The following is a 26,853-nucleotide window of genomic DNA, read 5'->3' on the forward strand; positions in this document are numbered from 1 at the left end:
TAATTCTTATACTGCAAAATAGGTAATAATAAAATTAAATATGATCACAACATGCCGTTACCTACACGCTTTAAGAGTACTGCTGGAGGTTGAGTAACGTTTGTTGAAGCGAAACGTTTGTTGCCGGTTGTTTTTGGGCAATACCATGGTACTTCTCTCTCGTATGTTTTAGATACCCGCGATGCATGCTTGATTAGGTGCTGCGTTGCACGAATTTCTAAGTTATAATTACTCAAGATTGTCATGTCGTGTTAAAGATATAGAGCTCCCACCTCTATCACATGAAATCTCGGAGGAGCCTCCGTAACTTGCTTCTTGTCCTTGAGTTGTTTTTTGTTGTTGTTGTTGTTGTTGTGTTTGACATGACTTTTTTTTTTTAACACTAACCTGAGTTTTTAGGTGCATTACAAGAGAGCCGGGAAAGAAGAACTGCCATGGTATCTCAGTTACAAAACCAAGAAGCTTGACATTTATTTATTTATTAAATACTGTGGACACGCGGTCCAAACAGGGAGGGCGAAATTAGGAAGCGGTTGGAACCCTATGTACGGCACGCGCGTGCTGATATCTATTCTTTCGTGGCGTAAACGAGCATACGCAAGAAGCAAAGTCTAATTTTAATTTCAAATTAGATTCCGGGGTATTGCCACGATCTCTTTACGCAAGCCGCATAGTTCTGGACTCCAGATTAATTATGGCCAGATCTGGTTCTTCGACGTGTGCCTAAATCGGAGTACAAGAGCGTTTTGGTGCATCCCGCCGCCCTCCAAACGTGGCCGCCGCAGTCGGCCCCCAACCCGCGACTTCAAGCTCAGCAGCGTACCGCCACATCCATTGGGGCTACCGCGGTGGGCAAAGCGTCTACATTTGCATACCTCCAAGACTGATCCGTCTAATGTACACAATAGCCCTAAGATAACAAGCTATTCGTAGGCGGCATCTAGACGCCTTTGTGCGAACAGTTAAACAGTAACACTATAATTGCCTTAGCTATAGGAATCGTAGAGGCCTTGTCAGAAGTGTACAGACTACTTAGCGCCTTTACCATAAATTCCGTTCGGTTGTGCGGTGCAGTTGTGCGGTGCAGCTGCAGGCCTCGTGAGTGGCGACTACGAGAGTTCTCAGCGTTCTCCGGGGCGTTAAAACTTATGGCATACCACAACAGCTTCCTTAAGCAGCCTGTGAACCGGCTGGCGGACGCAGGCAACGCAGCCCGTGAACTTTTGGCAAAGAGTGCACATTCCGAGAAGTACGTGCTTGAAATTGGCCGTTGTCTTAGGTTGCCGCAACAAAATACGGCTAAGCGGGCAGAGTCGTATAAGAAGCACTCCGCAGCTGTCTGACAGGTAACGCCGTCAAAACAAGACGGCGCCGTACATCTCCGCGTGCTTCCCCGACGTCACATGCTTCAGCCGCCAATCTATTTCAGAAATTAAAGCAAAACCAACAAGAGAGAGAGAGAGAGAGAGAGAAAGGAAAGGCAAACACGAGATCTTAATACGCGAAGCAGCCGAAACCGAAAGAGAATCATCGACATCATGAATAAGATTACGCGACAGGCCTTTCTTTTCTCATCGCTTCTGCTGCTGCTGTCATTGGCGCTCGGGAAACACCGACGCAAAGGGCTGCCGTCGCGTGCCAAGGCAAACATCCGCAGGTAATTGCGGCACTATAGTCGAATGCGCTTTTGTTCCTTTCCCGGAACTAGTTAGCTGAAACTACGCGCTCGCTATAGCGAGCTTACTTTTTCGCATGACTCCGCCGCCACCGCGCGCACCGAATAAGAATAGAGGGGAAAGGCCCGACGCTGAAAGCATCGCCGTGTTTGCCTTTCATTATAGCTGCGTTGGGAACTCGGGCATTTTTACCCTTCTCCTCTCACTCCTCTTTCTCTCTTTCTACGACAGCGGGAGACTTACGGACGAGTCGTTAGCCCTAGAGTTTCAGCTAGCGCGCGCGCGCAAAGTCAAAAGACAAACTGGTAAAAAGACAGCCAAGCGCGCTCTGCGTCCTCGCTCTCGCTCGCAGAGAGAGAGAGAGAGAGAAAGAGAAAGAGAGAGAGCGCTGTCTCCTCGAACGTTGCGCCCAAACCCAAAACCCTCCTCCTTCTATACCCCTCCCCCTTTCCCCCTCGCCGCCAGTCTTCCGGCCACGAGGAGAAAGCAGCCAAGCACAAGAGGCAGTGCGCAAAGTGCAACGAGACGGTAAGGTCTGGAAGAAGGAAGAGCGCTTTTCGCCGCTGAAAAGCGGGCCGATCAGCTTTCGTTCATTAGCCCGAATTAAGAGCAGGCAATCCCTTCAACGAACCTCCTGCGCACCGCGCCAAAGAGAAGCAAGCGAGCCCGAGCAAACAGGCACAGAAACGGAGCAGTGGCAGAAGCAGGTATACAGAAGGAGGGCGCTGGCGGCAAACCCGAACGGGAACCTAAGCTGCAGCTAATGGCAGCCTCTGGGAGGCAGAAGGCACAAGCGAGAGTGCGTACGTCGATAAAGAACTCGGCGGCACGTTGTAGAGATCATGAGCCCCCCAGCTCCTCAAAATATATACGGTACCGAAAGAAAAGCTCGTGGCACCTATACCACCACTGATTAGTAGTTCGGATCCACTCCTAGGATAGTTGAGACACAGTCGAACGTTTTCACGACGAAATGACCGTATATTAGAATCCCCAATGTTCTGGCCGAATCCTTATCTTTGATATGTTTCATGTGCCTCTACGGCAAAGGCCTCTACAACGAATTCGCCTGTGCAACGAAGCAATTTAGGCGTCCGTGACGGTTGGCTTGTTGATGCGGTGAACGCTAGTGGCCTCTGCAGCCACCATATATGTGAGCTGCGGCGCACATGGGGAGCGCCTGTCGACACCAGAGAGAAAAAAAAACGCGGTGACTGCTGCGAACCTCCCTGTCATATGTTGGCTGCAGTCGTATGTTCCATTAGACTAATTAAGTGTGCAGCTGAAAATTAGCGACTTCTTTTACTGAGTATCTTTCGATGTCATTTTAAATAAAGGTTATACTTTGCTGAACGTGCTCATTCTTGGGACTATTCCAAGCGGTACTGTGCGTGATCTTTACAACGGAGTGACCTTTATAGCGAAGGATTTGGAAGTCCCAAGCGCATCATTATAAAAACGTTTCACTGTAGCAGCGCTTCGCCTAACTGCCTAGAGCTTTATGCAGAGCAATTTAAACTGTGGCGAGAAAAAACTGTGCGCTAGCTTGCCAACCGCTAACTAAGGCTGGCTAGAATAAACGTAAGAAGCCAGCACAAAAAAAATATCTTATTATTTATATTATAGGCTTCCGAAAAAGTCGAGCTTCAATAAATTATGAGGGCCGTTATGTTCTATAAATATTTTCGGTGTGCGAGGCTCGAGTCTCGTTTATAGTGCTCGTACTCTATGCAATGCAGACTGCTGTGCTGTGCCTTTCAAGTTTTCCCTTTCCTTTTCTTTCTCATCCTCTTCAAGAAGGCAGGCGCCGTTGGGGGCGGTGTTCTTTCAAGGAGACGAATTGGCAGCCAGCTTCTGTTTCTCTCTGTGTAATGTTTACATGTTTTTTCATGGAATCATATTTATTAATAATAATAATGTGATATGTACGGTGAAAATATGGTATCATGCGCAATGGCGGCTACACATTTTGCCATACGGAAAACAAATATTAACAATGAACACAGCGCTCCTCGAATAAATCTTAGCAATATACGTAAATTATCATTGCGTGTGACTACACGAGAAGACCTCCGCCCTAACGATTCAATAATTTATAGATGGCTGCATCCTCCTATTGAAATTAAGATAGCCGGCATATGTATTCAGACATTTTGCGAGTGTAGAAGTAGAATAGAGAGTGGAGTCTCAGCGTCGTTTCCGCGGGCAGGTATATTGCAGGAGCGGCGGTAGTCGAAGGAGACGCGCGGCCCGACAACAACTAGGGTGTGAGACCGGGCTAGTTGATATTCCATGCTGAAGTGACTAGCGCAAAAGTGGACACGGGACACCAAAAAAGGCGACAAGGAGGAGCGCTTGCCCTTGTCGCTTTTTTAGTGTCCTGTGTCTACTCTCGCGCTAGTCACTTCAGCCGACAACAAGCCCGGTGGTGGAGAGTTATGATAAGCCAGCGGCAGAGCCGTGGTTTACGCAAAGCGCGTAGGCGGGCTATGAATGAGGCGACACTCACGCCATTCGGTTCTCGGAAGCAGCGTCACTGCTTTGAGATCAAGCAATTGCCTCTTAACCACACCCCTGACAAAACATTCTGTGACAAAGGCCAGGTGCACCAACGAGCGCGAAAGTATTTTCCTACGGGCTCTGTGTCTTGCGAGATGGTGAGACGAGGCTAACTGCCACAGCAAGGATTTACAGCAATGACCTCGAGCCACTGCAACCGGGGACAGTGTCACTCTGGAGCCCCGTTGTTTGCACACTGCACACGCCGCAGCGTGATTGTATACAAAACGATGGGGCGAGGGTGATGTCGGGGAAGCTTTTTAAGTACGTATGCTGGGCCTTTGGGAGGGGATTCGGTGGAGATTCGGTTAAGATTGAAAAAAGACCAAAAGTGTAACATCACTGTGACTCTTGACTCGCAGTAGTCCTTAGATATCTGTGAAAATAGTTTACGTTCTATCGCTTGAATGTTCCATCTTAACAAACGGTTAACCCTTTGCAATTAGCTTCGCAGTTTTGCTAAGAGATCGCAGCATATTCCCTCCTTTTTATGTAAGTAACAGTTATAAAGGACACGGCCACAATGACAGAAAATCATGTGAGCGCATATAGTCGTTCTCACTTAGCGCCAGTTTCATTTCACGCACGAGCTTCGAAGCAGCACATCTGGGCTAACCTACTGTTATACGCAAGGCTTTGAGGGGCGAAATATTGCGGAAATTCTCGTGATGATTTTGACCACACGGGGCTCCTCAACATGTGCCTAATTCCAAGAAGGCGAGTACAGTTGCATATCGCCCTTATTTGAAGAAAGGGCCGCCGCTGCCGGGAGTCGAATCCGCGATCTTGCAACTCAGTTGCAGAACGTCGTAGCCACTGAGCCAGGTAAGCAGCCACAGGCACGCGATAAAGAGCGCCGAGAAAGGAATGAAGAAAAGCTCTTGCGCTGCGATGAATATTAAGAGCTCGAGCCTTATTGCCCGCTCTGTACGCCATGAATGTATACGACGAGAGGAATGGAGATTGGAAACTACAAAACTAAAGAGAAAAGAAAGAACGCAGCGCTTGACAATGCGGAAGAAGTTTCCTAATGAAGAGTATTGTTCCATAAAGGGTTTCGTAAAGAAAGCACTTTGCAGGCACGGCAATAAAGCGCTAAAGGTACACGAGCCAAAGCAAACAGCAGTCAAGCGATGGCCTTCAGAGAGGGAATAAACAGAGGGTTCGTCGACCAGCCCGCTGGAGCGTGTAGGAAAAAGAAAAAAAATGGCAACACAAAGAAAAAGACGGAAAGCTCTGGAAAAGCATAACGAGACTAAATAGTAACTATTCGGCAAAAAAGCGCGCCGAGAGCAAACGCAAACAGAAGAGGTCTATCAGTTTACAGTCGAAGTCCGCGGCTAGACTGCGAGGCGCCCTCAAGAACGAGCGCTGCTGAAACGCGAGTAAGCAAAACAAGGGAAGGGCGTGGGAGGAGATGGTTAAGAAGACGAGGGAGCGTTCAGAGAACCGCACCTCCCTGTAACAACATAATGAAGCCAGCGAGTAGATTCAAGAAGCCGGGCTTGAGAGACGAAGGGGGGCGGGGGCATTTCTAGAGCGGGCTTTAGAGGCCGATCTCTCCAGGGGAACCCTACGGCCGTTTATCCAAATCACGTTAGGCCGAAATTAAGTTGTCTGTGCCGCCGTTGCGCACGCCGCCTGGCGTTACCAGCAGCAACACTTTGCTTTGCTGTTTGCTATTCACAAACTCCGCCCAAGGCCCCAAGAAAAGCCAGACTATGGCAGCGGACCATTTTAGTATCGCCATGCGAGGCGGCTGGAAGAAACGCACAGCTTGTTTGTTTTTGTTTTTTTCGTTCTTTTGGGCACGAGCGAATGAAAGATTCGCCCCGAGGATGATGTAAAGTCGCTGACGACCTCGCAAACCGAAGGAGCGGGCTTGATAGGTTCAAAAACGCTACACGCTCGTTTAACGAACGATGCGCATCCAATAAATTAGCGGTTGCTCGCGTAGGCAATATGATGCGACACGGTATAGCTGGGAGAATTGCGGGAAGTTACATCTAATGGAACACGCATTCAGCAAAGTTGTCAAAAGGGTAATTGCGGATAATAGTATTTCATGGAGCGGGAACCGGGGCGCGCCGGCGTACATATATGAGAACAATAGCAAGTTTATCGTCTTAACTGGATGGCGTGCAGGTCAATTAAGGCTCCGTTATCTTCACTGCTAATATTCAAACTTAAATGCGTCGATTCCTACTGTTTACCCGCGGTATATGTGAACGCTTATAAGTACGCAGCATAATTATGGGGGCAAGCTTTACCATATTTTGGTTATCCGCTAGCCTATACGTGCGGCGCATAAATTAAATACGCGTACTATAGGAACATTTCTTGCTCACCAGCGCCGTCGTAACAACCTATTCGGCGTCCCTGTGTCTTCGCTATTTGTTCATGTGCCATTCTCGGGATCAGAGCCTGCTTTTGCTGGAATGTCGGTTCGTAAGAAGACTGTATAAACAACTGCATAAAGCAGCATGATGACGCGTTTACGAGGAGGTCGGTTCCTTGCCAGGAACACTGGTCCCCCGCGCCTACATCTGTCGTTGCCTAAAACGGCCGCCAGTGCCGGCGTCGACACAGCAGAAAAAGCGGAGCCAACAGACCCCCGTAGCGGTGACGATCGGGCACGACTATAGGGGCTGCGCGCGCGTGAAGAGGCCCCATCCGGACGGTTGATAAACACGCGAGACTGCTGGCGAGGGCCCGCAGAAGCAGAATATCAGCGGAAGCGGGCTACAGCTAGCCCACAGGTCCCGCACGGCAGCGGCGTTTATAAATACACGGCGCGTAGGCAAGTATGTAGAGGAGGCGATCACTGGTCGATGCATGCCGCGGCGATGGGTCCATGACGCTGGCCAGACGCGCCCCCGCTTACGCTACTGCACGTAGACAAACAGGCCTCGGTCGTCCTCCGTTCCGAGAACGAAAGGAGACGGGCTGCTGGAACGCAGGGAGCTCTTGAGGTCGCCGCCTATAGGGACTCGCGCTGCTTCGACGCGCCGACGTACTGCTGATTTGCGTAACGTTCGGAGAGCGGCGGCAGTCGTTGTGGGAGTGACGTGGCGCCCTGCGTTCGACATAGCACTGCAGGACGTTCACGATATTGTTAAGCATGGAATGATTTTGGCCCCCGTTGTCGGCGACCTTCGAGTGACCTTGAGCTAAATGCTAGAGCAGTTATCCGGGCAAGCTGACAAGGAAATTTATTCGCCCGTAGGCACGCTTACAACTGTGGTATGTACGTAAAGTACAATATAAGGTACAGCACATGTAATACATCCCACTTTACGTAAACAAAACAGATTAGCAAATGAAATAATAAATGGTGTCTGCTTGACACTGGCTTTACCACACACAACAACAACAACAACAACAAAACATCATTACAACGCCCACGCAAAAGCATTATTGTCAGCCTCGAATTTATGAGAGACACTCGGGGAGCATATAAATACAAACTGTCAACTCAGGCAAACAGAACTGAGCATTATTCTGGCTGTAGAAAGACTTTGCCTCGGGAGACGGTTAGGTACCGCGTAGACCAGCAGCGAAGAAACTGAGTTTCACCGACAAGTTGCGAGAAGAAAACGAGATCATCTAGGCAATTAGTCAAAAGATACGGAAACGCGCTCTCTGGCCCCCAACACTTATGTACAGGACCGCATATATAAGCTAGTTACTGCTCAAACAAGGCACATAAAAGTATTGCTTCTGATTTTTCCTAATGTTTGTTTACAATATCACTCAAGCTGTAACTTTCAGTACGATGACGTTTTATTTGTCATTTGCCAAGAAAGCCAGATACAGGGCACCATACACTTCACTGTCATCTTTTCGCGCTGAGAGATGTGTTCTTTTCAACGCCGGCGGACCGCGAGTTCTACAGCGCGGGTTTTGCGTTGCATCGAGAGATGGCGCCACGCTGCGTGGCGCCTTCTTGTGGCGCTGTTATTCTAGCTGGGCAGTGCGCTCCGTCTTCCTGGCGTCTTTCGCTGCCTGTCATGCCGCCTTCAGCTGGCTTTCTTTTTCTAGTTGGGCAGCATCCATGTATGTGGACCAGCACACAGTATGGCATGATGCAGTATAGTGCGGTGGAGTGTGCCGTTGAGAACATGCACTGCACTAACTTTAAGATTGTGGCTAGTATCATCTCCCACCAATCTGATTTGCCGGTTGCCATTTCATGCTTACATCTACTCTCGATTACGGGAGAGCCAGCAATTTGTTCTTAAAGCAATTGTGCGAAATTTCACGACGTTCGAGGATGACGGTACACCCAGCAGCTGATAAGAGACTGAGGTAAGAGCTGGTCTTACACTGAGAAAAGTCAATACCCGCGCAGTGGTGCGTCTGTAAGTCCAAAGGCAGTTCCCGGATGTTGTCCGGCCAGCCTTGCAACAGCAAATTATATAAAACCTCCTCGCCTCCTCGGGTGACATTTTCGCTCAGCCCAGATGGCCTGAGACCAGTTACCGTGGACAGCGATGAGATAACTAGGTAACCGATAACGTAAGGACCAAACTACGCGGCACCTTGCGTTAATATTCAAGCTGTGGACTATTACGTTTGTAAACAATTTTTATAAAAATTAGCGCATATAGTTCTAGAAGTTTACCTATGGCTCGCGTGAACTTACTGGATGACTATAATGAACAATGTGCCATCTTAATTTCTCGAGCATATATCTCTCTCTCATGCTTTCATGTAGCCTTTTCGCTCAAGCATGCTTTTCCCAGATGTTTATAAGATTATTTTGCATTCGCAATAAATCAACATAGCAGCATGACATTTGTGAGTGGCTGCTCTGTTCATCACAGGAACGTTACGTTATTCTCTTGGCCTTTTGATCACATTTTAACGTACACGCATCAACACTTCTTTCTCATCGGGAAAATTTAGCATCGAAAGGGACGGAAAAGGAAAGAACTGCCGAAAATGTTTTCCGCAGAGAAACTATCGCAAGCGCAAGACAAGCAAACTGTCAGCAACAAGTGTAAAGAAGCATTCGCACCGTAATCTACTTCGGCGGCAACACGCAGGCGTCGGATCACTTGTATATTCAGTTGAGTTTTCGAAAATAGTTTTGCCTATATCTCAGCAAAAAAGTTCGCCGCGTCTAACAAACCCTCCATGTGCGCTTTCAAAGCAGCTGAAATAGGAACATTGTTTGGAAACGCTTTCAATGTGACATGAGAGTGTGCAAAGGATTTACAGTTGTTAATCCGCTTTTCACGACTTAGCAGTCGCAAATGTCGCGAACGCCCAGCAAGCGAACAAGAGAACTTTTCACAGTTCCAGGACGGGCTTGAAATGGTTAGCGCAATTTGCAAACTTTATTTCTCTCTTCTTTTCTCGCACTCTGCTGTTGTCGTGTAATCCCCGGAGTGACAGAAAAGCGCTCCGGCGCCGAGCTCCCAGAGAGAAGCCAGCACGTATACGCTTCGTTCAATCTTTTGGAAGGCACGGGATAGCAAACCGGACGTGCGTCTGGTTAACCTCCCAGCCTACTCTCTCTCTCTCTCTCTCTCTCTCTCTCTCTCTCTCTCTCTCTCGAAAGGCACGTGCTACGTTTGCACGCGTAAGTATCGCAGCAATTGACCACTAGCTGAACGAAACTTTGAGTTATAGAAGAGCGAATCCGTCGAAACGTGCCAGTCAGTGTTAGATTCCAGTCAGCGACCGGTGTTCTGGTTAAGCAGCGCAACCAAACAAGTTTCAACGAGTTGTAACCTGAATTCTCAGGGCGGATCACTGTTATTCCGCGGGGATGCATGCTCACCGAAAGATGACAAAACAACACGGAAGTGTAGAACCATCGGAAATGAAACTAGGAACGAAGTAGACGATTTCTTTCTTCTTTTTTTTAATGCTACGTCGAACAGACTCCATTCTATCGAAAAAATATAACAATGCGGTTTGGGACCAATAGAGTTCGCGAAAAACTGAACACAAGCTTCCAACTTCAATGGATTGCAAGGCCACGCTTATAGCTAGCCGACGAGGTCTCCTCTCACGTTTTCCGCGCCTATGGTTGCACCGCACATACCATAAGAGATGATGTACGAATATCTGACGCGTCTGGAGCCTGGAATTCACCGTTCCCGAACGAAATATATCGGATAACGCGCCAGCTCTCCTGCTACTGCATAGGTCACTGATTCTTTCTTTCTTTCTTTCTTTCTTTCTTTCTTTCTTTCTTTCTTTCTTTCTTTCTTTCTTTCTTTCTTTCTTTCCTTCTTTCTTTCTTTCTTTCTTTCTTTCTTTTTTTTCCTTTCTTTCTTTCTTTTCTTCTTTCTTTCTTTCTTTTTACTGATGATATCCTAGATGGACGTCCAGCGCAGGCACGTAAACACTGCGTGGATCGCAAAGTCTTTAGGCATATGACGAATCCGCTACGCGAATATATGCTGAAGTAACAGTAAGCTGTCAAAAGGCTGAACATTCTACTCTTTGACACAAGCCGCGGAGAGTCTCGGAGGGTATCTTCGTGCACGAGTAGCACGCCTCTCTCAATCAGCAATCTCGGAGGCTATCTTCGTGCACGAATAGCACGCCTCTCTCAATCAGCAAACGGTAGCACTACGGATATGCCGATGAGAAGCTATGTTTACAAAGCACGTCGCGAGCAGCTAGTGCCGGTCGGCATAGCAAGTACGCCGGTTCGATATGGGTGTTCAACGCAGCTTTACAATCATATGCGACCTTCTTCATTTTTTTTTTTTGATGAACATAAGGAATAATTCAAAAGCTGCGGGTTCAACGTTAACGACTTCTCGCGCGCGATTAGAACGGAAAAAGAACAATAACAGCGGCGGTAAATTCCGACGCATTCGGAATCGTAGTGAATCGTAGTCCGAAAGTTTCTTAGGTCAGAATTTAAAGATTGAGAATCATGAAACAAGAAAGAGGTCATCAACGAAGGTGAATGAGGCCCATTTTCGAAGTTAGGGGGCATATTGACTGATAATCTCCTTTCAGCGTGGTCGCGACTCAATCAGCCGGTTCTTCCAGTTGCTCTGGATCCGGCTTCCTTACGAAAACAAGACTGCAGTCACCTGTCTGGTTATTTTTTGTAGGTATGGTATAGATTACAGCTCACCAAGCCTCTTATATTCACTGCTGACTTTCTGCAGTGAAGTGCCCTTACAGAAAGCCAACTTCCAGAGCAGCTGGGCTGTGCTGCGTGTAGCTATAACAGCACGGTTGCCCTAGCCTGCTCACCTCAAATAGCTGTATTCTTACACAAACACATGTACTACAGCAAAACAATAAAAACATTACTCGAATTTCGTCTACACAATTCAAAGCCAAGTGCTACGTCCCACTTTAATGGTTCGGTGATCGGTAGTATTTAGCCAAACAACAAGCCTGCGGTGCTCTCGTAAGAAGCATCGGTATTGTCTCCTCAAACACGACATCCTCATGAGAGATTGCGTACCTTCAAGAGACACTAAAGGCAAAAATTAAGTCGAGCTGCATTAGTAAACTACATTTCTTCGATACAAAAAAAAGAAAAATCCACACCTACCATGGGAGAAGGTTTAGTGTAACTGAAAATACGCAACCACAAAAGACAAGGCGCCGTCCTGAAGCTCTCGCAAGAGCTAGGTGGTGACGTCGCTTATGTTAACGTCATCTGCTTCGCATGGCGCGAGTGAACCAATCATAAAAGGGCTAGCGTGCAGGTGGTGTCAGTTCGCAACGTATCAATCTGCGCATGCGCCACGTCACTGTCACTTTTATAGGAAAAAAGAACGTATAGCAGGTAATCATTTGCGATTTCAGAAAAACGACAAACATATATGTAGCGTTTGACTGTACCGAACCTATGTATCTGCACTATAACCGACGCCGAAGCACGAAAATACATTTTGTTGCGGACACTGCGCCGTGCACGTGAAGCATGTGTCGGTGCCTTGGCACGTCTGGAATGTTTATTTTCACACGGAGCGTAGTCAATCTTTTTATGAGGAATACCGGACTATAAGATCGCATTCTAATGGAGCCAAAGACCAAACATGGCAACTTTCGAAAATTTTTACAGAGCCGCAACGGGTGGAATGCGAAAATGTAGAAAGCACCTTGAAATTCGTAAATTGTAGAATGACGTAACGCCACCGCGGCATCGGCACATAAAAAAAAAGAGTAGAATGTTTGGTTTTTATTTTTATTATTTTAGTAATAATTCCTTTGCCAAGAATTTAAAACTATTGTTTACGATAACTTTCTTGATATAGGATAGATTTGTGTCTCACTTTAGTGTCCCGTAATCACTTCTGATGTTTTATTTTAGTGCATTCAAAGTAGTGGGCACGTGCTTTTTGGACAGCAATATTTCATTTCATTTTGTTAAAACCATATCTCTGAATGTTATTTGATTTGTTATTTGAGCACGCTTGTATACCATGTATCTCTGTTTGTTTCCTTAGTGTCAATTTCTTCAGTGTGAAACGCAGCATCTATCGCAATTCGGCATGATGACGCAGACTACCTCAAGAGGTGGACATTAACTGCACTGCAAATCGCAATGACCGGGTGGCTAATTTACGAAATTATTAGCTGGCTTCCTACTTATTCAATTTGGGGCACAAGTTGTAATGCGACATCGAACCCGTGCAGTAGCGAAATCACGTTTGATTAGCAGAAATGATAAGACTACCACCACATTCCAGATAGCGTTCTCTAAAATTTGCTAAAAAAAATGTTAGAGCTCTTCTTTTTCTTCCCCTATTTGTCTTTTTCTTTTCTGCATCTCTAAGCTGATGGCGCATGCTCGTGAATAAGAAACAAAATGCACTCACCGAAATAGTACTTTCTCGCCAGCAATGGAGGCCCCACTAGCCCCCAAGGTCATCTGTCGAGGGAGAGAGAGAAAAAGAAATGGGAGCATGACGTTAGCACACTCGTCTTCATTTTGGAAGGCGAAGAGCCACCTCCCCTTTCTCGAATTCAACCGAACGTTGTTCAGCGTTCGCAACAAACTCATGTAAGGTTATCGCCGTTTTTTTTTTTTTAAGATATAAGCGTTTCAAGAAAGCTAGATATGAAAACTTCAAATGCGACAGCACAAGGAGTTTCAGAGAAAGAACTTAAAAACAGACAGCAGAAGATATAGCGACGAGAAAAGACGCGAGTGGAACGAGTAACCTGCATTCTCAAAGGAAGATGTCGAAAATTGCAGGCATTACCGCATCGCATTTTTGCATGCGGGCCGCCGACATACATAGAGGCAGGCGTTAGGGGAGTCTCGAGAGGCCATTGTCGCCGCCCCGTTTTTTCCTACCTGCTCCGGCGAACGACTCGTTCAGGCCATTATGACGCTTTTCTTTTTTTCTTCCTAGCGCTACAGAGTACAGCCCCGAAGCCGAACGTTCCAAGCAAATACAACAAGTGGAGCCACGCCCGAAATTCCTTAAAACTACGTGCGCCCCAAACTGTCATTTCCGGTTTTACGTCCCCCTCCTTCCCTTCTCGGCCCCAGTGTGCATGTAGCTTGCCGACCCCTTTGTCGCCGTTCGTTGCTCATTCTTTTTCTTTTTCCCTCGACGACGCGGTATACGTCGCTCCTTACACGCGCCACGCCGTGTCCCTTCAGAAGCAGCGACCCTCGACCCGCCTGTTCGCCGCCTCATCCGGCAGGACGGTTATTTTCCGACGAGGCGACGGCGCACGAACAATGGGTCGGCTACAGGGTGCGCGCACTTTTTCGTCGATGATTTATAGGCGTTCGGAGCACGGCGCGAGGTGCGGGGCTCGAGGGAAACGCGGACGGAGCGCGGAGGGAGACATACACGGCAGGGGGAAAGAACTTTCGTGCGGGTCTCCAAAACTGAGCAACGCGCGCGCGCGCGCGTGCAGGAGTTCCAGGCGCGTTTTATTATGCACGAGCACGAGCCTGCCTCAACCGCGCGAGCGCGCTTTATGACGGGGGACGATGGTTTTTCGGGGCTACCGGCGGGCCGCCGAGAGAGGGGGGCGCTACACAACTTGTGTAACCCCGATGTAACAGCGCGCGCGCCTGAGGAGCCAGGCCATGCGTGTACGCGCGCGAATGAAGCTCGATGAAGTCAAAGCACGCGACGAAACTTGGGGGGGGGGGGGAGGGGGGGGGGGGAGGCGGGGTGCTGGGGGGTGGCATAACAAGCTGGGAGGGGAACCGCCGGGCAATTAATCTAGATCCGGGCGCTGATTACAGCGCGGCTCGCCGAGGAGGGACCAAGTGCAGGGAGCAGGCGGTAGAGGAAGCAGAAAGGAAAGAAGGGTTACCGACAGACGACGCTGACGGCTTAAGCGCTTGCGTTTCGCAGCACGCTGCTTGACGCTGCATTACAGTTTTCGAGCGCACGGGCTGTGTGATGACACCTCGTTAACGCGACGTCAGGCGCTGGTGAACCGGCGAATTTTCTTCGGTCGTTTCCCTAATCATATCTATGGTCCAGTGTGCCGAGATTAAAGCGTCCATGGCCGGTCCTGGTTTCGAAATGGGAGGGTGTAACACTACACTGCAACAACAGCCCGCAGGCGATAGAGAGGAACAGCAGAAATAGCAGGATGGTTAGTCAGCCCAGTTAGCTATTGCCACCTGGTGTTGGGCGTGTATCTTCTGTGCAGAGGGCGAGAGAGAACAGGATAAATGTTTGAAGAGGAAGGTAGAAAGCAGAAAGTCTGTGAGCACACGCACGCACACCCGACTAATCGGCACGCACAGGGGGTAAGCGTAACATAATCCGCAGGCCTTCGAGAATCGCAGATCTAGGTATGTTCTAGCTGTTCTGTCCAGACGACGACCGAAGCCAAAGTCCTCAGTCAGTTGTCGGTAGTCTAGCTGGCTTACACTGGAACAGAGAGTTGTTTTGTCGTTGTATCAAGCTAAGCAAGTGGTTGTATTTTGAGCTTGCTCCAAATAATTCAATTCCGCCTATAACTGGCTGTCACAGCAGAATCCAAACGGCCGACAGGTGAACCGCTGAGGAAAACGAACGGCGTCTGCCGGCTCCATACTATCCCAGATTCGAGAGCACTGCGTTTCCAAGAGTATACCCGACACTCAGTAAAGCCAGACGTAAATTACCAACCTTAGAAACGTACACCATTCCCTGCTGGCGTACAAAAATGGTCCAGCTAAAGTGTCGAGCAAGTCGCGAGTCATGTAAAGGATAGACTAGAAGTAGCTGCAACTTCAAACTGACAAAATGGTGCGTCAGCTATTCTTCTTCTCACGCCAAGCAAACTGTAGAATTATGCCAATAACTTCTTAGCAGATGTAATAGATAGTTCTTAATATTCAATGCAAGTGCCCGTCTGATACGCTGCACTTTTATCGTCCACCTGTTAATTCACATTCACGTGCCCAAAATTACGAAAGTTCACGTGATGTTGCTGAATACAGTTCGTCGTCGGATACGTCTGACCACGCCGCAATAAATTGCACCTTACAAACCGAGTTCTCCAAGGTCTCGGCTCCAATATTAGGCGTGCGATTAAGCATGAGCGCGGAAAGCGCAATAAGTCCATTACATTGATTAGCCACTTTTCATCGCATAGTCCACTCTATAGTTGAAAAAGAAACTGACACTCATACTCCTGCCCCGAATCGAAAGCCTACGCCGGCGTAATCTTGCCTACGCCGCCTCGGCCGCAAGATATATTGTGTCGAAAATAAGACAAGCTTTCAGCTTGAAAATGAAATCAACAGCAAGAAAGAAAGGTAAACGAGTAGCAAAGGTGCCTAACAGATCCCAGACCAGCGCGTTGCCCTATGCCGGTATCACCCCCTTCCCTTCTCGCCAAATACACCCGTGCGAAAACTGTAGGCAAACAAATTAGGGTAGTAACGCAACAACAAAAGCTCTAGTCAAGAAATGTTGATCTATATCACGTTGATGTCGTTAAATGTCAATATGCACCAGCTAATCGAGAAACAAGCTGGTCCGCGACATCCGTGCGAGCGACCACGGGGCTCAAAACTCTGAACACAGCAGCTGTTCATCCTTTTTTGCCTTCCGACACCGCACAGGCCGCCGAATTGACGAGGCAGAACGGTCGAAGCGCGATCTCCGATAGGGCAGCCCGAGACGGGGGCAGGGATTTATCTCCAGCAGCCCCGCGTTATTAATTAGCCCACGCCCGTGGTGACACTGCACCGCCAACGGAGGACTCCACGGCGGAGAGGACTTGGGCGGCGACGGAGGCTGCGAAGAGAATACACATAGGAAAACGAGGCTGCCGCGGTTGCCGCATAGGGGAGACGTGCGCCATACATTATCGGTCAGGCATGACAAATTGCAAGACGCAGTGTTCCGACGTCACGCTTCAGTGAACGCGGGTAGATCCAAGTAGCCCTCTTCGTCGGTTCCGGCACTTTGTGGGTGCCCTGCAGAGAATAGCGAAACGCTGCGCGTAGGCGGTGATCGAAGCGCGCGACGTGATACGACTGCGACCATCACCGCGCGGGGTAACAAACGTGCAGCGTTCGCGGCGGTCGCAACACCGAAAGTCGCCGACGTCGACCAAGAGCGCCGGCGTCGCATAGCGCCGGGGGGCAGGACCCAGACGCGTTCACAAAGCGTCACGCAACGATATGCGTCGTTTCTTCGTCGCGATAGCTCGGAGACGTAGGCACGCCGTGTTGTATCGGTGTGATGACTATGACGAGTTTCTTTTCTCAGCTGTCAAGAGAGTTCAAGAGTTCGAAGACGTATAGTTCAACAACAGCACTGTGGTTGCGACGCCTCTTTAATGGTGACATATGCCATCGTAACAGGCGGCGGTCTATAAGATATGCAAAGGGGTTCTATGCAAATAAACCATGGCACTGTGCCAATGCTGACTCTTATGAGGCACCAATGACGCCTATACTGCGCCAAAGCACAAAACAAGCTGGGCGAGCACCGACTTCGCGAGAATGTGATCGATACGATAAACACGTAGATACGATAAGCAGCGTTAGAGAAGAATGATGTTTCTCGCATGGGGAAAGGAGAAAGACAGACAGGGAAGGCAGGGAGGTAAACACGCATAAGGTAACAAAGAGGACGTTTCTTGCATTCTACTCGGTCTTGCCTATACATCTAAATGCATCCTTCTCACATGATATCGGGTTGATATGATGAGACGTTTTGCAGCATTTAACAATGACTTTTCTTATACATAATTAAATGTGACGCGAAGCACACCCAATTGGGATGTGAAGTAGTGATGCAGAGGAGAGTGAGAAAAGAACGAAGGAAGAACCACGTACTCCGTTTTAGCCCCAACATACTGGGTAGTGTGTAAGACGCCCCGATGACATTGAGTCTTTCCCGTACAGAACAGGTCAAACCTGCAGAATGTGCAGAAACCTAAATAAAGCTTCAGAACCTCCGAAGCAGTAGTTTAATGTCCAGCAATCCCCAGCTCCTCCTCCCCCTTCCTCGCCTTACGACATCTCATCGCCCAATGCAAATTTACACAATCGCAAAACCGGCACAGGATCCTGCATCGTGTACGCGCTCTCACATTCGTCCCTAATGTACCCACGTAATGTTTCTCAGCCTGTTTGCAAGTGCGCCTCCTTGCACAACACTTCTGCTCAACTACCAGCGTTCGACCTGGTGCGTGAACATTTCGAGCGTGTTAGTCAGTAAATGGACGAAAACGCCCCGAATGGCGTGCGTATATGTAGGGCCCTTTAACGGCACCCTATAGCCAGACTCGTCGGCTCGAGAACATATCCTTGCGAAAGAGATAACACGAGAATTCTGTAGCGCAGCGCGATGCGACGAACTGTATACAGCACTGGCCGCGTGTCTAGACGGTGACGAGTCTACCAGAACAAATTTAATTGCCACCATCGCAGCTCCTCGGCAACATCTCCAACTACATCGTTCGCCGAGGATGCCACGCGCAAGTGAGCAAGTGCCGCTTAAAACTCTCCTTCCCCCCTCACGTCGGTTGATCGACCCTCGTCAAGGGCGTCGTGCCCGTTATTGCGCAGGCTTTTCGTCCCTTCAGCGAGAACACACAGCCAGCTCATGCTCAGCCAACTGTGCTCGGTGAGCGTTGTAAGCTACATTGATGCCTTCTCTGTTCTCAACACAAGTGTCCTTATCGGAACGGAAAGCTTGCCGCGCGACCCGTGGCGGGTAATATAAAAAAATTGCTTTAAAGTTCACCATGTTGCTAAAGCTCATTATAGCGCGATGGAGCTGCGAAAATCATTGGGCAACACTGCACGGAACAACGGCGCATTTTGTTTGCGCAACCCGAGTCGTTAAACTCGCATAGCTAATCCCTAACTCGGCCTCGGCAAGAATTCGGCGTGAAGATCGAGTTGCCAAAAGCTGTCCGCAGAGGAGGATAAAAGCGAGAGAACACAAAGAAGAAAAAAATGCAAGCCCGCGGTCTCTCACGGGCAGGAAAAGTTTGCTCGGGTTCGACCGCGCTGCTGCTTTGGGTGCGCAATCAAGCCACGGTACACCTACTAATTACTCGCTCCGTTACGTCCAATCGACGCTCCGAAGCTCGGGCTCTCTTATTTGCCCTCGCCCTCGTTCTCGCTTTTCGACTTTGCACGCCCGTTCTTCTCAGAACGCACACACGCACGCACACACACGCACGCCCACGCACACACACACACACACACACACGCACACGCACACACGCCCACGCCCACACACACACACGCACGCACGCACACATACACACACGCCCACGCACGCACGCACACACGCACGCACACACACACGCCCACATGCACACACACACGCACACACACACGCACACACACACACACACACACACGCACGCACACACAAATGCACGCGCGCGCGGTGGAGTCTTATTCTACCGAGGCCTGCATTTTGGTCTGCGCATTGCGCGGCCATGTGCGGGTGACACGTTCGATGCGGATGCAGCAGAATTATAAACAAGAGCACAGATCTTTTTTAATTTTTTTTCTTATGCAGACCTAAGCGTTGACGCGCAATTACGTTCAAGAAAACCTGTGAATGACTTTTTAATGCTATCATTGTAGCTATAGGTGGAAAGCCACTCAAACGACATATAATCTCGGAGCGCACTAGAGAAGGCGAAAGGGCATGCCAGTGTTAACAGACAATATACCTAATTATTTCGTCAAAACTTAAGTTAATCAGTGCTTAAAGGTGTTATACTCCGTCAATTAGTCGCATACGTATGCGCAAAACATGCACAGTGTATGTATTTATCCCGGAAACACACGGCCATGCAAGCTTCTTGAGGCTGAAGCACTTAAGTGCCATAAGCTGAAGAAAGCAAGCAGCGACACAAGCCGGAGGAATTCAAAGCCCGGCTACTAGAAAAATAAATGACCCTTTTAAGCTGCTCGTGTGCACGGATAGGCGAAGATTTCTTTCGGATTACCAACATAATTAGATTTAAGCGAAGTGCGCCTTACGCAATTGTGTTGGATACATAAAGATACAAGCAGCCACGAGCTCGCCACGTATAGTTAAGAAGCAAACGACGCATGCGTGAATACTGTAAGAAATAAAATATGTGGACTTTACAGCTACCACAGCCTTTCACGAGGTATATGTGGGACGACGCCAATCAAGAAGGTTTGCCGCAAGAAAAACAGTAACTCTGCTGTTTTATTCACTGAAATCTCCGATGAAGTACGTTCAAGACGCTTGATTTAGGATGATTAGGACGAAGAACACACGCATGAACATCACAGTAACCTGCGGTTTGTAAATGACATTGCTTGCAGAAAAACGCTAGAAAGGACCTCAAATAAATTAATGATGATTGTAGCCGGCGGAATCTCAGGGTAGGTATAGGAATAATTCTCAAAACCCTCAGGTATCGTAACAGCCAGACAATAGAATTTTTTTTTTACTTTTCTTTTGCAGTCGGGTTTTTGACGCTGTAAGGGACTTTCTGTTTTGGTCAAGTTGTGCACTAATTGAACAATTGGTCTCACGTGACCAAGTAGTGACGTGAGACAGGATTCGCAAGAAGACAAGTTCTACGCTAACAAAAATTACACGGAGCGCATTTGGCCTAAAGGCAAGAACGGCAGCAAAACCTGATCATTTAAAATAAATGCATAAAATCGGTGCGTCTACTAGTATACAACCTTCGATGACGATAAAGAAACTTGAGAATAATCTAAGGACGGGGTCACAGGCGATGAAACGAGATGGCGTGACAATAAGTTAAATATATATTAAGTAAGGAAATATTCTAGATGGCTTTAACAAGAAATGTAGTTGGGCAGAACATGTAATGCATAGGGCAGGTTAGTGGTGGTCTAATGCTGTTTGAGAATGGGTGCCAAAAGAAGGGAAGCGTGTAGTCAGGCACGTCGGAGAATTACATATGGTGCGATTGGAGCTCTGACACAAGATATGGGGTCAACTGACACAAGACAGGAGTAATTGGAGAACGCGAGCCTATGGGCAGGACGCGTAATGTGTACATAGAACTTGTCGTCTATTGGATTAATAGAATTGGTTTCAAGTGAAGGGAAATACAGTGATCCTAGAGAACAGCCTAGGATTATCTTGCCAGGTGCGAGCAGGAAATCTGCGGGCGTAATATACGACGGATTCAGTTAACACAGGACAAGGAAATCTGAGACCGCTGGTAGAGAACTTCATATTGCAGTAAACATTAACTAAACAGAACGACAACGACGACGACCATAATGATGATGATGGCAGTGGAACTGATCTCATTTTATTGAGTTTTTTTAAACTTAATTACACCTGCTACAACTATCAAAATAACTAGCAATTTCCCACGAACCTGTGCTTTTAACGCGGAATAATGAACACCTGCTTTTTGATTATGCCCCACCCCCGTGACAACCCCTACACAAAAGAACACTGGAATTATGCCCATTACATTTCCAGAAAGTTGGCTTGAATCACTGCATAAGCCTCCCAATGCTGAAAGCAAATTGTTTATGACTACCGATTCGCTCAACTCTTCCGCACGAAACAACGTCCACACTCCGCCGCACCAACGATCCGTTCCTGCTGGAAAAAATAATGGAAATAATACTTAGGGTCCTCTCGTTTCATAAAACTCAAGCCGCAGAAATCGAGCAAGAATGTCCGCTATTTCGCCATACAAAAGCAACAAAGCCAACTGTGCCGCTGTAAATACACGGGCGAACACTAAAGCAGGTACCGCTCTGCCAGGCGTAGCCGACACACAATCGAAGCGCGCACGTGCGCAAAGGCACCGTTCATTTGTATTGCTCGGTGTAGGCCTCACTGAATCTATGGCATTCGAAAGCACGCTCGTTCCGCGATCCAATACATATACCAGCTTCTTTGAATAACGCTCGCCAGAAGGAGGCGCTCTGTTCGCGAAGATGTCGCAGGAACGCCCGAAGGCGCGCCGGCAAGCTCCTATTGGGAGATCAGTCTGCCGAGGCCACATTGTAAGCACGAACGGAAGAAAGAAAAGCGAGCACCGCCTTACCTCAGAGCTCACTACGTATACCCGTATAACCCATTCGATCCGCTGCCTAAAAAGCGAGGCGGGCGGCGACTTCAGGCAGCCCCGTAGGCAAATCGATGCGCAACGAAAACAAGGACGAAAAGGAAGCAGAGGAAGACAAGCGGGAACCGAGCCTTTTCCCGCGCACACGCGCGTAAACACAGCTTGGTCAGGGAACGCAGCAGGCCAAACAGCGATGCACACAGCCGGTCTTTTGGGCTGAAACATCGATTTGTTCCTACACACATCGCCCCGGGGCAGCGCGGCAGGCAGGCAGGTCGCATTGGGCCTTTGCTCTTTTAGCGTGCCGCAGTACACACCGCCGTCGGCCGGCGTCGTATTCGGCCGAGCTAAGCAGGCACCGCCGCCGCGGAGGAGTGTTTCGTGCCCCCCTGTACAAGCGTCCACAAATGCGTGCACCGATGCCCAAAGCGGAGCGCGCGCACAAAGGGGGAAATAGAAAAACGTTTCCAGCGGCAGCGAAAACGTAATCCTGCATTCCGACATGCCGCTCCCGCAACCATGGTCTTCTTCCTTTTTTTTTTTCCTAGTAAAACCAAACGCCTGACTCCCGAGGACAGACAGGTTCGCGGCGGCGCCGGCACTGGAGCATCCGAGACAAAAAGCTGGCAGCCACCGCCGACGCATAACAAAGACGACGCCTATAGTGAGCGCACTCGGAGTGGCTGGCAGATTGTTAGCGCACCGATGCTCCCTCTCCCTCTTTCTTTCTCTCCCGCCGACTGCTGGGTCTCCGTCTGTGCTGCACTGAACTAAGCAGCCCGATTCGGCGTACGACTAGCAGGAGCGCGCGCCGCCCGTTCACCCCTTCGGGCCCTCGGAGGTCGCCGCCGCCGCCGCTGGCAGCGGCACCAACAAGGGGGTCCCTTTTACACGTACGCTCGCACAAACACAAGCCACAATCAGTTTAGGGACCTATTTATTCGCAGGCCCAATCAGGCCCGCGCGTTCGTTCGAGCTCGGCCTCCTTTCGTGAGCCGCCATTCTTGTTCGTGCCTCGGTTGCGCCCTTTGCTTTTGAAGCCGCGCTGCCTCATTCGGCGCTGCGGCTGCGGCAATAGTGCTTTGCTGCACCGCCGCTGCTGCTGCTGCCGCCGCCGACTTCTTCCTCTCGCAGTGCGCGGAAGAGTAGCTCTTTCTACCTCCCGCGCGTTCCGCCACCGATAACCAGCAGGAGGCAAGTTTCGCGATCGAAATCCTCCTCGTTCCCGGACTCAAGCACCCCGCCGGCGATCTTGGCCCCCGCGTGTTAATTGGATTCGCGGAAAAGATCTTCGCTCCACACGTGGAGAGACTTTACAAAGGGATAGCGGTACACACGAGCGCGCGACCGCCAGCTTTCTCTGGGAACGGTGATTGTGTGCCGCCGCCTGACGGTTCGGAGCGAGAAACAAAAGCAGTTGTTCCATGGTCCACCACTTTCGTACACGTTCAACCTCTTCTCTCTCTCTTTTTTTTTTCGTAACTCTCGCTTTGCTTGCCAGATTAGACTCGTTTTAACCTGTCGAAGTTTGAGTCTTTGTTCGCAGGTAATTTCGGCTTCTTTTTGACGTCGCCTTCTTTTTCACTTTTTTTTTTTTGGTCTCTTCAAAACGTAAGAACTTCTGGGGGCGCACGCTTTCCTAAGAAAGCAATGAAGGCCCTCGTTAAGGGTTATCGTCACGAACGCTAGGTTAGTCTGAAGAGATCTTGAACATTTAAGCAGGAGCGAATGCTCGTCGTAATCTTAACGAGCATGCTATAAACGCTAATTAGCTTCTTTGTCAGCTCACTGAAAATGAGCTCCACGTATGGCTCAAATTTGTACAGTGAAGTTTTGTTGGGTTTACGCGCTTCCGATTACGACACGTATTGCAATTTCTGCATACATTTTGTTTTTTTCGTAATCCGTAAGGGAGAACAGCCAGCTTTTCGAGATCCCCCTCCCAGTATACCGTTCTTACGCGATTCTAATGCGCACTTTCCTTTTTCAATAAAGGATGCGTTCAAATTTGCATACGCGTTACAAACGTAACTAATTCTCCTCGAAATAAAAAAAACAAACTGATTATTACCCCTCTCTCCCTCGCTCCTCCAAAGAAAAAAAAAAGGAAAGCTCTATACAAGGTAGCTAGTCACACAGCCATCGAACGGGTCGTTTGAAGATAGCCACGCTCGAAGATTTAACCACCCTATTCATGGCCAATCCCCCACTGTGGGTATGTGCCACGGCGACGCAGGACAACCACAACAACAACAGCAACAACAACAACGACGTCGCAAGGTAAGTCTATGATGCGTGAAATGCCCTCCCGCAGAGTGTGGTTGCGGGAGCCTTTAAGAAGTGTGACATTTTTATCATTATATGGAATTAAAAATTAAATTATGGGGTTTAACGTGCCAAAACCACATTCTGATTATGAGGCACGCCATAATGGAGGACTACGGAAATTTCGACCACCTGGGGTTCTTTAACGTGCACCTAAATCTAAGTACACGGGTATTATCGCATTTCGCCACCATTGAAATGCGGCCGCCGTGGCCGGGATTCGATCCCGCGACCTCGTGCTCAGCAGTCCAACACCATAGCCACTGAGCAACCACAGCGGGTCCATTATATGGAATTGAAGATGACTTTCTGTAGTCGGTATACAGCGAAAAGGAGTTATATCGTCGGACTCCAATAGCGAGCTAGCCACTAAGATTCAGCTGTGTGCGTGTCTGTGTGCCTTTGTATGTTCCATAATATCGTTTCAACACGGTACACGCCGACACAGGTTACCCGATGTGCGCAGCAAAATCAGCACCAAGTTATACAATTTTTTTTTTAATGTTTGGGCGGCAATATAAATGCGCGTAACAATTGGTGGAACGGTAGTTTAGTGTAAATACGGTATATATATGTGTGTGTACATATATATATATATATATATATATATATATATATATATATATATATATATATATATATATATATATATATATATATATATATATATATATATAACGAGAAGAAAGGGGGTTAAAGGAAGAAAGGGTGTTTGTTGGCTTCTCATTATATGGCTACATATATATATATATATATATACAGGGTGTTCTTTTTTTAGCTGCACCAAATTTTCACAATTAGAAAAATATAAATCACGGTAACGTTATGTTTACCATTCAAGTGTACGGATTGACAGCCTCTAGATACAGAGCAATTTCTGCAATGACGCGTAATTTGCGAAGTTGCGGTAATTAACTTTCTAATTATCAACAATAGGTGGCTACAGCAAACGAGTACCTTGAAGCCCGTGCTCGACACTACCTATCCCAACGATTAAATTTTGAATGGAGGATTTCATGCGGGAGCTACGCGAACAATTAGTTCCCCTTGGCAGGCTCCTTGAAACCGAAATTGGCTGGAAAAAGAGCGTCTGCATCGTCGATGTCGAACCCTCCCCCCCCCCCCCCCCGGGCGTCACCACGTCTCCGAGGTCACCAGCGGTCCGGCCCGGCGAGCAGCTTGCGTTATCTCCTTGCTGTCTGCGGCGTTGGCCTAGCGCTTCATGCAATGCCGGCGGGCTGCCAAATTTACTTCGTCATTCTCTTGGGCCCCTGAATCCGCATTTTGTCATAAACCAAAACAGGAAAACTGGACAGAACGGAGGTAATGTTGTTTGCCGTTGTTGTTTGAAGATACTCAGATTATGTTTTGCACACCGCCTACGCGACGGCGACGACCTCGCGTCATCCAAACGGGAGGCCGCCCTAAGCAGCCCCGGTCTTGAAGCTCAGCTATGGGCTGTCCATCCGGCCCACGGCGCAGCAGAGGCTCGGCCTGTCTGTACCGACGTGGGAGCGGCCCCCTACGTGCTGACGCGCGTTCTGGAGGACCAGAATAAATTTTTACCATACCATACTGCACTACCTAACTACATAATTAGTCTTAATTAATTATACAACTTCTCAAATATCCTAATTACATGAAAAGTGTCTTGAGCAGCCAGTTGCGCGGCAATTTTGCGTGTATTCGCCGGCTTCTTTCACCCTCGGGAAAAACATTTCCATGTAGCACGTATTGAGCAACAGAAAGCTGTATCGGGAATTTTTCACGTTGGTCTATAATTTTCTCATTGACACATCTTATGTGATTATAATATCTGAGAAGTTAATTAATTAATATTAATTATGTAATTATGGTGAGGCGAGCGTCAGCTCGAAGCATTCACCTCTGCTGCCGGCGTTTTACTGTGATAGCATTTGTATGGACACTCCAGGCACATTGCTGTTGTCGCCGTGAGGCTTCCTATAAAGTCCAAGAGCGATTAAATCGACACCGCGCGCAGTATGCGGTATGTGCGAATGAAAGCGCGCGAGAGCAAGCCGGCGATCGCGGCTCAATCTCGCGCACCCAAGGGAGGAAAGCGAGGTGGAAGCGCGCCGTCTTCCGTCGCGCGCAAGGCTCCGTGAGGACGGTAGGGTGCGACGCGCGTTCTACTCCGGGGTGCCCAGGCGGCCGCGCGCGCTCACCCGGGCCGCTTTATCTTCAAAGCCATCTGCGACGGGGACAGAGGACGCCGCGCGCTGTGTTTTCGCAGCTTAGTTCGCGTTGAAGCGACAAGCAGCACGAAGGTCAGTTTGCTCGCCGCCGCTGCCGCGCTTCCTCACTCCAGCGTTTTGACAGCGAGCTTCTGCGGTCATCGAGTGAGATGTGTTCATGTTCGAGTCTGCACGCGAAACACCATGCTTATTACTAGGGTGGTTGCTTGGGCTAGTTGGTAATTCATGATCAAAAATAACGTACAGCGCGAAGGACAAGGACAGCGATAGACGACATACCCAGCGCTGTGTATGTCGTCTATCGCTGTCCTTGTCCTTCGCGCTGTACGTTATTTTTGACCATGCTTTATTAATTTAGTTAGTATGCCTATGTTTACAAATTTAAGCGGCCGATAAAACTACTATCCCTACTTCGTATAGCTGTCTATTAATTTGCTGTCATAGTTGATGCTTCGCCTTTCGCAAGAAATTTATACTTTTTTTTTCATCGTGCGAGCGCTCGCGAGCATCCACGAAGATCTTTGCTGCTTGTCTTTGTGTCTTTGTGTCTGCTTGTGTGCGCGTGACACCATGCTTGTTAATTCATTTAAAAT

General features: G+C 48.6%; 1 protein-coding gene across 5 annotated transcripts in view; it reads right to left on the reverse strand.

Moving 5' to 3' along the window:
* The window catches only part of LOC135902324 (leucine-rich repeat neuronal protein 3-like), a 277,011-nt gene that overhangs the window by 38,773 nt on the left and 211,385 nt on the right, over window positions 1–26,853 (reverse strand). For all 5 annotated transcript variants that reach the window (XM_065432304.2, XM_065432312.2, XM_065432322.2 and 2 more), the window contains one exon: window positions 13,046–13,098. The gene's annotated coding sequence lies outside the window, so the exon portion shown is untranslated. The remainder of the gene's footprint in view (window positions 1–13,045; window positions 13,099–26,853) is intronic.

Source organism: Dermacentor albipictus, chromosome 1, assembly GCF_038994185.2.
Source record: "Dermacentor albipictus isolate Rhodes 1998 colony chromosome 1, USDA_Dalb.pri_finalv2, whole genome shotgun sequence".
Classification (NCBI taxonomy): Eukaryota; Metazoa; Arthropoda; class Arachnida; order Ixodida; family Ixodidae; genus Dermacentor; species Dermacentor albipictus.